This window comes from Mus musculus, chromosome 9, assembly GCF_000001635.26.
Source record: "Mus musculus strain C57BL/6J chromosome 9, GRCm38.p6 C57BL/6J".
NCBI lineage: Eukaryota > Metazoa > Chordata > Mammalia > Rodentia > Muridae > Mus > Mus musculus.
The window spans coordinates 51,617,930-51,627,677 of record NC_000075.6 but is presented as its reverse complement, the minus strand read 5'-3'; the positions used below and the strand labels follow the sequence as shown (position 1 = coordinate 51,627,677).

The window sequence follows — 9,748 nt, the reverse complement described above, 5'->3', positions numbered from 1 at the left end:
CTAATTGTTCCTATATTGAAACAACACAATGGAATTTCCTGGGGGTGGGTTTATTGATAACTTTGCCCTGCAAATTAAAAACTCCATAATACTTGATAAATATAATAAATCATCCATAACAATACCTTATAGGACAATGATTACCTTCTAAATAACCAATCCCTTCTCATTCCCTTGTCCCTCCCTTCATTCTTTCTATTGTTCTTTTTGCCTAGAACATTGACAGGTCACATCCACAGATGAGGAGTTCCTTTCAAATAAGAGAAGTACATTTTAAAGTAGCCCCTCAAGAAATTTAAAGCATGCAGAGAAAAGGCAAAAATCAAAAGGCAGAGAGACCTGAGGCAGTCAGTGGGAGGAAGCCTGATTCTAATAAGCTCTGAGGTGCATGTCTCTGTCAGCCGTGAATGACTCTGCTGCTTTATAGTCTTTTCTGTCTACTTTGAGAGAAAGAAGATGGCTGATTTGTGGTGTCTTGTTTTCTATAGACTAATTTTTTAATCAAGACCTCATTTTGTGAAAATATAGGATAATGATTTTTTTCTCAAATATTGTCTTCTGATCATAGATTATTTTCTCCTTCTTGCAAATAAAAGGCCTGAGGTAAGGCCAGTACCCGATTTCCCACCCATCTCAGTTCTAAGGGTGAGGTATTTCTATAGGATCAACCCTAATATGTCATGACTTGAAGCTGTAAAGTTAGCTTCCTGCTTATAGTCTATTCTCACAGAGGGCCACAAAGGTGACTGATGGTCATAGACCCTCAGGACCAGGCTGGCAGAGGTTACATCTCAGCTTCCTTGCATGATATTGAAGCTAACTAAAGAATGTCATGCCACCTACCACCCAATGGTCAAAGCAAAAAGGAGGAGAAATTATATTATGTCAGGCACTTTTAAACACCTCCTAGCAACAAAGTATATGTGAAGAGTCATACTACCATGACATTTTTACAGATGAGGGACCTGAAGCTCAGAAAGACTAGCTCACTGTTCCATGAGCACATGCGGGGGGGGGGGGGAGGGTGTCATCCATTGACCCCCATGCTGATAACTATAATGGCTGACAGCTCCCTCTCTTCTGGAAGATACAAGGGATGGCATTGCCTGACTCTTTGGTATCATTGCCATCCAATGGAATATCAAACTCTTTTATTTTAATGTTAAAACCTTGGATTTTCTTAGACTTTCCAGAGCACATAGGGGTCATGTGGTTATTCGGCTTAATGGTGACTGTAAATGTGATTCTGGGTTATGTAAGTGAGTAGGCAGCTGTCTAGTCTAATTTCAGAGAGCTGAAAAGACTCCATGAGTACACCCCCACTCTTCTCCACGCATGAAGCTCCCCTAGCAGCTACTATTTTTAATAGCTCTCATTAATTAGCTTATGTGTCAGGAATTGTGCTAAGCGCTTTCCTTTAACACTCACTTAAGGTAAGAGGCACTGATGCCCCATTTAAGAGACACTACCTTAACTTAAAGCACCTCAGCTGGTGAGGAATTAGCAGCTCTCCTTTCTCGCCACCCAACCTATATTTTTGACCCTTATACTTCATTGCTCACCCTAAATCATGGACAGAACAATGGTCTACACTACACAACCGCATGCACGAGCTTCACCCAAGTTTTCCAGGAGAGGATTAGGCCTCTGTAGAATAAAAATAAAGTGGTCTATGGACAGACTACTTTTAGCAGGGACGTTTGGTTTGGGGGTAAGTGTCAATTTAGGCGTATTCAGAGGAAGCCTAGGGTAGGGATGCCATGGGATGAGGGGAGGAAAGGGATATTCTTTGTGTTCATTTCTGGACAAAGCACTGCCATTGTATACTGGGAGGGGCATAGAGCAGGAATTGATTGTCTCATAGCATGGGGGCTAGAACTTCAACGTCAAATTCTCAACCACTGCTTATGAAGTGTGAAGAGGGAAAACCTATTCCAGCTTTGACTCCTCCCCACTGCACCTGATAGCTCCGGGCATTCCCTGGCATGTAGATAGTGTCTTAATCTCTTATGTCTCTATGTAAGTCTGTGTTCAAATTTCTCCCTTTTATAAAGAACTTCATGGTAATGAACTGGGGACACATAGTTGTATGATCACACCATTCTTAGCAGTGGACCTGGGTGCTGTTATTGTTTCTCCTAAGGCTACCCAGAGTGAAGGTGACCCAGGCCCAAGAGAAAGGGGAGGCTGCTGATCTCTCAGGAACAGGGGCAGATTCAGACCAGCGGAAGGCTGCCATGGAACTGGACGTTGGTATCTGGCTCTCCAGATTTGGAAGCAAAACAAGTCACTGCCAATCACACAACTCTTGACAGTCTAGTAACTGTGCACCTTTTAAACAAAAAACTTCCTCACCTCCTCATCCTACTTCTGTTTCTGTCCCAGTTAGGGTAACGATTGCTGCGATTAAACAACATGACTGAAAACAACTTGAAGAGGAAAGGGTTATTTAGATTCCACTTCCTTAGTCCAATCACTGAAGGAAGTCAGGACAGGAACTCAAACAGGGTAGGAACCTGGAGGCAGGAGCTGATGCAGACCATGGAGGGGTGCTCTTTACTGGGATGCTCTCATGGCTTGTTCAGCCTGCTTTCTTATAGATCTCAGGACCACCAGCCAAAGGATTGTACCACCCACAATGGGCTCTTAATCAATAATCAAGAAAATAGTCTACAGACTTGTCTACAGCTCAATATTATTGAGACATTCTCTTAATTGAGATTTTCTTCTCTCATATGACTTTAGTTTGTGTCAAGTTAGCATAAAACTAGTCAGAATATTTTTACCCTCTTCTTTTTCCTTTAATCTCAAGGCTGCTCTGGAGAACAAAGCTATCACTGGTGAACTCAGGATGCATTGACTGCAGTGCAGAAGAGAACTCAGGATGCATTGACTGCAGTGCAGAAGAGAACTCAGGATGCATTGACTGCAGTGCAGAAGAGAACTCAGGATGCATTGTCTGCAGTGCAGGAGAGAACTCAGGATGCATTGACTGCAGTGCAGAAGAGAACTCAGGATGCATTGTCTGCAGTGCAGGAGAGAACTCAGGATGCATTGTCTGCAGTGCAGAAGAGAACTCAGGATGCATTGTCTGCAGTGCAGGAGAGAACTCAGAATGCATTGTCTGCAGTGCAGAAGAGAACTCAGGATGCATTGTCTGCAGTGCAGGAGAGAACTCAGGATGCATTGTCTGCAGTGCAGGAGAGAACTCAGGATGCATTGTCTGCAGTGCAGGAGAGAACTCAGGATGCATTGACTGCAGTGCAGGAGAGAACTCAGGATGCATTGTCTGCAGTGCAGGAGAGAACTCAGGATGCATTGTCTGCAGTGCAGGAGAGAACTCAGGATGCATTGTCTGCAGTGCAGGAGAGAACTCAGGATGCATTGTCTGCAGTGCAGGAGAGAACTCAGGATGCATTGTCTGCAGTGCAGGAGAGAACTCAGGATGCATTGTCTGCAGTGCAGGAGAGAACTCAGGATGCATTGTCTGCAGTGCAGGAGAGAACTCAGGATGCATTGACTGCAGTGCAGGAGAGAACTCAGGATGCATTGTCTGCAGTGCAGGAGAGAACTCAGGATGCATTGACTGCAGTGCAGGAGAGAACTCAGGATGCATTGTCTGCAGTGCAGAAGAGAACTCAGGATGCATTGACTGCAGTGCAGGAGAGAACTCAGGATGCATTATCTGCAGTGCAGGAGAGAAGACATTTCTTTTTTGGGGAGGTGTGCAGCAACTTTATTGATGGTATTCAAGAGAGTAGGGAGGGCTCCCTAGGCCCCTCCTGTTATTATGGGGCTGTGGGCTGGAAATTGTGAGGAAGATGCTCAGTGTTGAGGACTGAGTTGGGATAGGGACTCCTCAGCAACCGAGGGCCTCTCACTTGCTCTCAGTGTCCTTGTTGGGGTAGGTGGTCCAGGGTTTCTTACTCCTTGGAGGCCATGTAGGCCATGAGGTCCACCACCCTGTTGCTGTAGCCATATTCATTGTCATACCAGGAAATGAGCTTGACAAAGTTGTCATTGAGAGCAATGCCAGCCCCAGCATCGAAGGTGGAAGAGTGGGAGTTGCTGTTGAAGTCACAGGAGACAACCTGGTCCTCAGTGTAGCCCAAGATGCCCTTCAGTGAGCCCTCAGATGCCTGCTTCACCACCTTCTTGATGTCATCATACTTGGCAGGTTTCTCTAGGCGGCATGCCAGGTCCACGACGGACACATTGTGGGTAGGAACACGGAAGGCCATGCCAGTGAGCTTCCCGTTCAGCTCTGGGATGACCTTGCTCACAGCCTTGGCAGCATCAGTGGGTGCAGGGATGATGTTCTGGGCAGCCCCACGACTATCACGCCACAGCTTTCCAGAGGGGCCATCCACAGTCTTCTGGGTGGCAGTGATGGCATGGACCGTGGTCATGAGCCCTTCCACAATGCCAAAGTTGTCATGGATGACCTTGGCCAGGGGGGCTAAGCAGTTGGTAGTGCAGGATGCATTGCTGACAATCTTGAGTGAGTTGTCATATTTCTCGTGGTTCACACCCATCACAAACATGGGGGCATCGGCAGAAGGGGCGGAGATGATGACCCTTTTGGCTCCCGTCACAAACAAGTGGGCCCCGGCCTTCTCCATGGTGGTGAAGACACCAGTAGACTCCATGACATACTCAGCACCGGCCTCACCACATTTGATGTTAGTGGGGTCTCGCTCCTGGAAGACAGTGATGGGCTTCCCGTTGATGACGAGCTTCCCATTCTCGGCCTTGACTGTGCCGTTGAATTTGCCGTGGGTGGAGTCATACTGGAACATGTAGACCATGTAGTTGAGGTCAATGAAGGGGTCGTTGATGGCAACAATCTCCACTTTGCCATGTGGAGAGCAGAAGGCAGCCCTGGTGACCAGGCGCCCAATACGGCCAAATCCGTTCACACCGACCTTCACCATTTTGTCTACGGGACGAGGCTGGCACTGCACAAGAAGATGCGGCTGTCTCTGGAACAGGGAGGAGCAGAGAGCCGAGAAGACATTTCTAATCTAGAAAAATTTCTTCTGCCTTTTAAAAGCTATCCTGCATCTTTTATAAGATCCCTTCCTCTAACTGAGGGATAGTATATCATCCCTCAAATAATTGCTTTTACATTTTATTTTATTCACTGTTGGAAAATTGAAAAATATTTTGGCAATAGATTAGTATCCATGGAGGAATTTTTTGTTTTTCCTTACTGAATATATTTTTTTTTCTTCTCAAAACCATCATTCTTACTAATGTTGGAGTTACTTTGTAGCTATAGTTAGCCATAGACTAAAGAAATTTTTAAAAATTCTATGCTAGTTTGTAAATGTTCATATCTTTCTCAATCTTTGTCTCATACACTTTCAAAACAGACTTACAAAAAATGGCTTAAAAACAAATGTAGTCTTTCTTCTTGGGCTCAAAGGATTTTGAAGAATATATTGATGTGTACCCAAGCGATTGGAGTAATTTTCTGTAACAGGCTACATTTATGAGTGTGATGTGTGTCTAACTCATGTGGCCCTAAACTGAGACTAATCCTGCATTGTTCAAGCTTATTATATGGGTTTATGGTTGGTGAGTACAGTAGTATGGTGGACCTAAACCCTGGGCCTCTGGACCCATCATGTAAGGTGAGGTGGGTGTGAATGGACATACAGGCACTGTGCACTGCAAGCACTCTTCAACATCTGACTCTTAACAATTATAAATGTAGCTGAGTTGTTGATCTATTGAATGAGGATAGAAAATCACTCCTATTTTATGTATAAATAGATTTCCTACTCACAGTTTGTGGAGATGAGAGTAGATGATTAAGGCCAACAGGACAATTCTAATCATTTAATTTGGTGTCAGAACCTAGCTTAAACACAGGGAGTCCTCATCATAGGGATGAGGTGTCCCTGAATACAGATTACAGAACTGGCTGCTTGGATTAATGATGGCACAAGCCAGAGGAGTTAGGACTCTGAGGGAGCCTTTTAAGCCTAGGAGCTTTGCCAGGTGCATCAAGGAGCTGAAAGAATAGACCTCAAGTTACTACAGCATCGGAGGGTGTGAGGATGCCCCACACCAAGGTGGTTCTCCAACAAACCATAGTTTTTGAAAATAACACCTAACTGTTTAGACCAACAAAGCTATTACCCTTTGTGATGTCTACATAGATTTCTTTTCTCATCTCCCTATTGGACCAGCTCTCTTAATAAAGACCCCATTATCTACTGACTAAATAAAATTAATTTACCTTATGAATCTGAGTTGTGGTATAAATTTTGTGAGCATTAAATAAAATTAATCCCATCATAGACAGACAAATGATGATAGATGATAATGAAGGTAGAGAGATATAGGCAAATAATACATAGATATGCAGACAGATGTGAATAGATGACCAATAGATAGATTGCAGATAGATTATAGATAGATTATATAAATGGATGATAGATAAATGATACAAATAGAGCATATATAGGTATACAAATAGATAACATATATAGATGGATAGATGATAGATATAAATCAACAAACTGGTAGATAGAAGATAGAAAAATAGATGACAGATGATTGATGGATAATAGATAGAAATATAGAATATGCTCTGCAAAAATGGAAGTGAATCCTGTGACCCATCCCTCTTGCTATCCTAGTCTACCCAATATCTCAGCACTTCTGAAAGGATGATTTTAAAATATTGGTATTAGGGCTTCATAGCTATGTGGCTAAAGCAAGTGTCACCACCATCGAAAACAACTTGAGTTCTACTCTGTTGAACTGCAATTAGCAAACACTCTGATGTAAACCAAGCCAATGGCCAGAAAGGAAAGTAACTCCCGTGTCATGTTGCTTTCTGCTCCATTGCCTCGAAGCTGTGAGCAGAGTGATCATCTTGATCTTCCTCTAAAACTCAATTCTCACCTTGGCAGAACTTTTGCCACACCTCCATTCGCCAAATTTCTCAGTAGATACTTAGATTGCTAGCAAACCACTCAGGCTCTCTAGGGAAATACTTTCCTTGGGTGTCTCAGTTGCATTTTAAATTAGTACTCAAGAGAGTTGCCTACCACCTGGATGATAAAAGGCCTGTCTCTCCCACCAATAAATGGCCCAATTTATTAAAATTCACTGTTCATATGTATGTAATGCTCATATGTACAAAACCTTATAATATCAAGATTTTCAGTGAAAAAAGTTGCATTAAAGAAAGGGAAGGTAGAACTTAGGAAATTAGTCTGAACAGGTGAGAGGGTGCGCCAGAGAACCTGACAGCTTCTGGAACAGGCGGAAGCACAGAGGCGCTGAGGCAGCACCCTTTGTGGGCCGGGGACAGCCAGCCACCGTCCGGACCGGAGGACAGGTGCCCGCCCGGCTGGGGAGGCGGCCTAAGCCACAGCAGCAGCGGTCGCCATCTTGGTCCGAGACCCGCCGAACTTAGGAAATTAGTCTGAACAGGTGAGAGGGTGCGCCAGAGAACCTGACAGCTTCTGGAACAGGCAGAAGCACAGAGGCGCTGAGGCAGCACCCTGTGTGGGCCGAAGACAGCCGGCCACCTTCCGGACCGGAGGACAGGTGCCCGCCCGGCTGGGGAGGCGGCCTAAGCCACAGCAGCAGCGGTCGCCATCTTGGTCCCGGGACTCCAAGGAACTTAGGAATTTAGTCTGCTTAGGTGAGAGTCTGTACCACCTGGGAACTGCCAAAGCAACACAGTGTCTGAGAAAGGTCCTGTTTTGGGCCTTCTTCTTCGGCCAGGAGGAGGTCCAAATACAAGATATCTGCGCACCTTCCCTGTAAGAGAGCTTGCCAGCAGAGAGTGCTCTGAGCACTGAAACTCAGAGGAGAGAATCTGTCTCCCAGGTCTGCTGATAGACGGTAACAGAATCACCAGAAGAACAATCTCTAAACAGAGTCAACTATAACTACTAACTCCAGAGATTACCAGATGGCGAAAGGTAAACGGAGGAATCTTACTAACAGGAACCAAGACCACTCACCATCACCAGAACCCAGCACACCCACTTCGCCCAGTCCAGGGAACCCCAACACACCTGAGAACCTAGACCTAGATTTAAAAGCATATCTCATGATGATGGTAGAGGACATCAAGAAGGACTTTAATAAATCACTTAAAGAAATACAGGAGAACACTGCTAAAGAGTTACAAGTCCTTAAAGAAAAACAGGAAAACACAATCAAACAGGTAGAAGTCCTTACAGAAAAAGAGGAAAAAACATACAAACAGGTGATGGAAATGAACAAAACCATACTAGACCTAAAAAGGGAAGTAGACACAATAAAGAAAACTCAAAGCGAGGCAACACTAGAGATAGAAACCCTAGGAAAGAAATCTGGAACCATAGATTTGAGCATCAGCAACAGAATACAAGAGATGGAAGAGAGAATCTCAGGTGCAGAAGATTCCATAGAGAACATCGGCACAACAATCAAAGAAAATGGAAAATGCAAAAAGATCCTAACTCAAAATATCCAGGAAATCCAGGACACAATAAGAAGACCAAACGTACGGATAATAGGAGTGGATGAGAATGAAGATTTTCAACTCAAAGGTCCAGCAAACATCTTCAACAAAATTATTGAAGAAAACTTCCCAAATCTAAAGAATGAGATGCATATGAACATACAAGAAGCCTACAGAACTCCAAATAGACTGGACCAGAAAAGAAATTCCTCCCGACACATAATAATCAGAACATCAAATGCACTAAATAAAGATAGAATACTAAAAGCAGTAAGGGAAAAAGGTCAAGTAACATATAAAGGCAAGCCTATCAGAATTACACCAGATTTTTCACCAGAGACTATGAAAGCCAGAAGAGCCTGGACAGATGTTATACAGACACTAAGAGAACACAAACTGCAGCCCAGGCTACTATACCCAGCCAAACTCTCAATTATCATAGAGGGAGAAACCAAAGTATTCCACGACAAAACCAAATTCACGCATTATCTCTCCACGAATCCAGCCCTTCAAAGGATAATAACAGAAAAAAACCAATACAAGAACGGGAACAACGCCCTAGAAAAAACAAGAAGGTAATCCCTCAACAAACCTAAAAGAAGACAGCCACAAGAACAGAATGCCACCTTTAACAACTAAAATAACAGGAAGCAACAATTACTTTTCCTTAATATCTCTTAACATCAATGGTCTCAACTCCCCAATAAAAAGACATAGACTAACAAACTGGCTACACAAACAAGACCCAACATTTTGCTGCTTACAGGAAACTCATCTCAGAGAAAAAGATAGACACTACCTCAGAATGAAAGGCTGGAAAACAATTTTCCAAGCAAATGGTATGAAGAAACAAGCAGGAGTAGCCATCCTAATATCTGATAAGATTGACTTCCAACCCAAAGTCATCAAAAAAGACAAGGAGGGACACTTCATTCTCATCAAAGGTAAAATCCTCCAAGAGGAACTCTCAATTCTGAATATCTATGCTCCAAATACAAGAGCAGCCACATTCACTAAAGAAACTTTAGTAAAGCTCAAAGCACACATTGCGCCTCACACAATAATAGTGGGAGACTTCAACACACCACTTTCACCAATGGACAGATCATGGAAACAGAAACTAAACAGGGACACACTGAAACTAACAGAAGTGATGAAACAAATGGATCTGACAGATATCTACAGAACATTTTATCCTAAAACAAAAGGATATACCTTCTTCTCAGCACCTCATGGTACCTTCTCCAAAATTGACCACATAATAGGTCACAA

General features: G+C 43.6%; 1 pseudogene; it reads right to left on the bottom strand.

Moving 5' to 3' along the window:
• Positions 3,726-4,952, bottom strand: Gm7293 (predicted gene 7293; annotated as a pseudogene).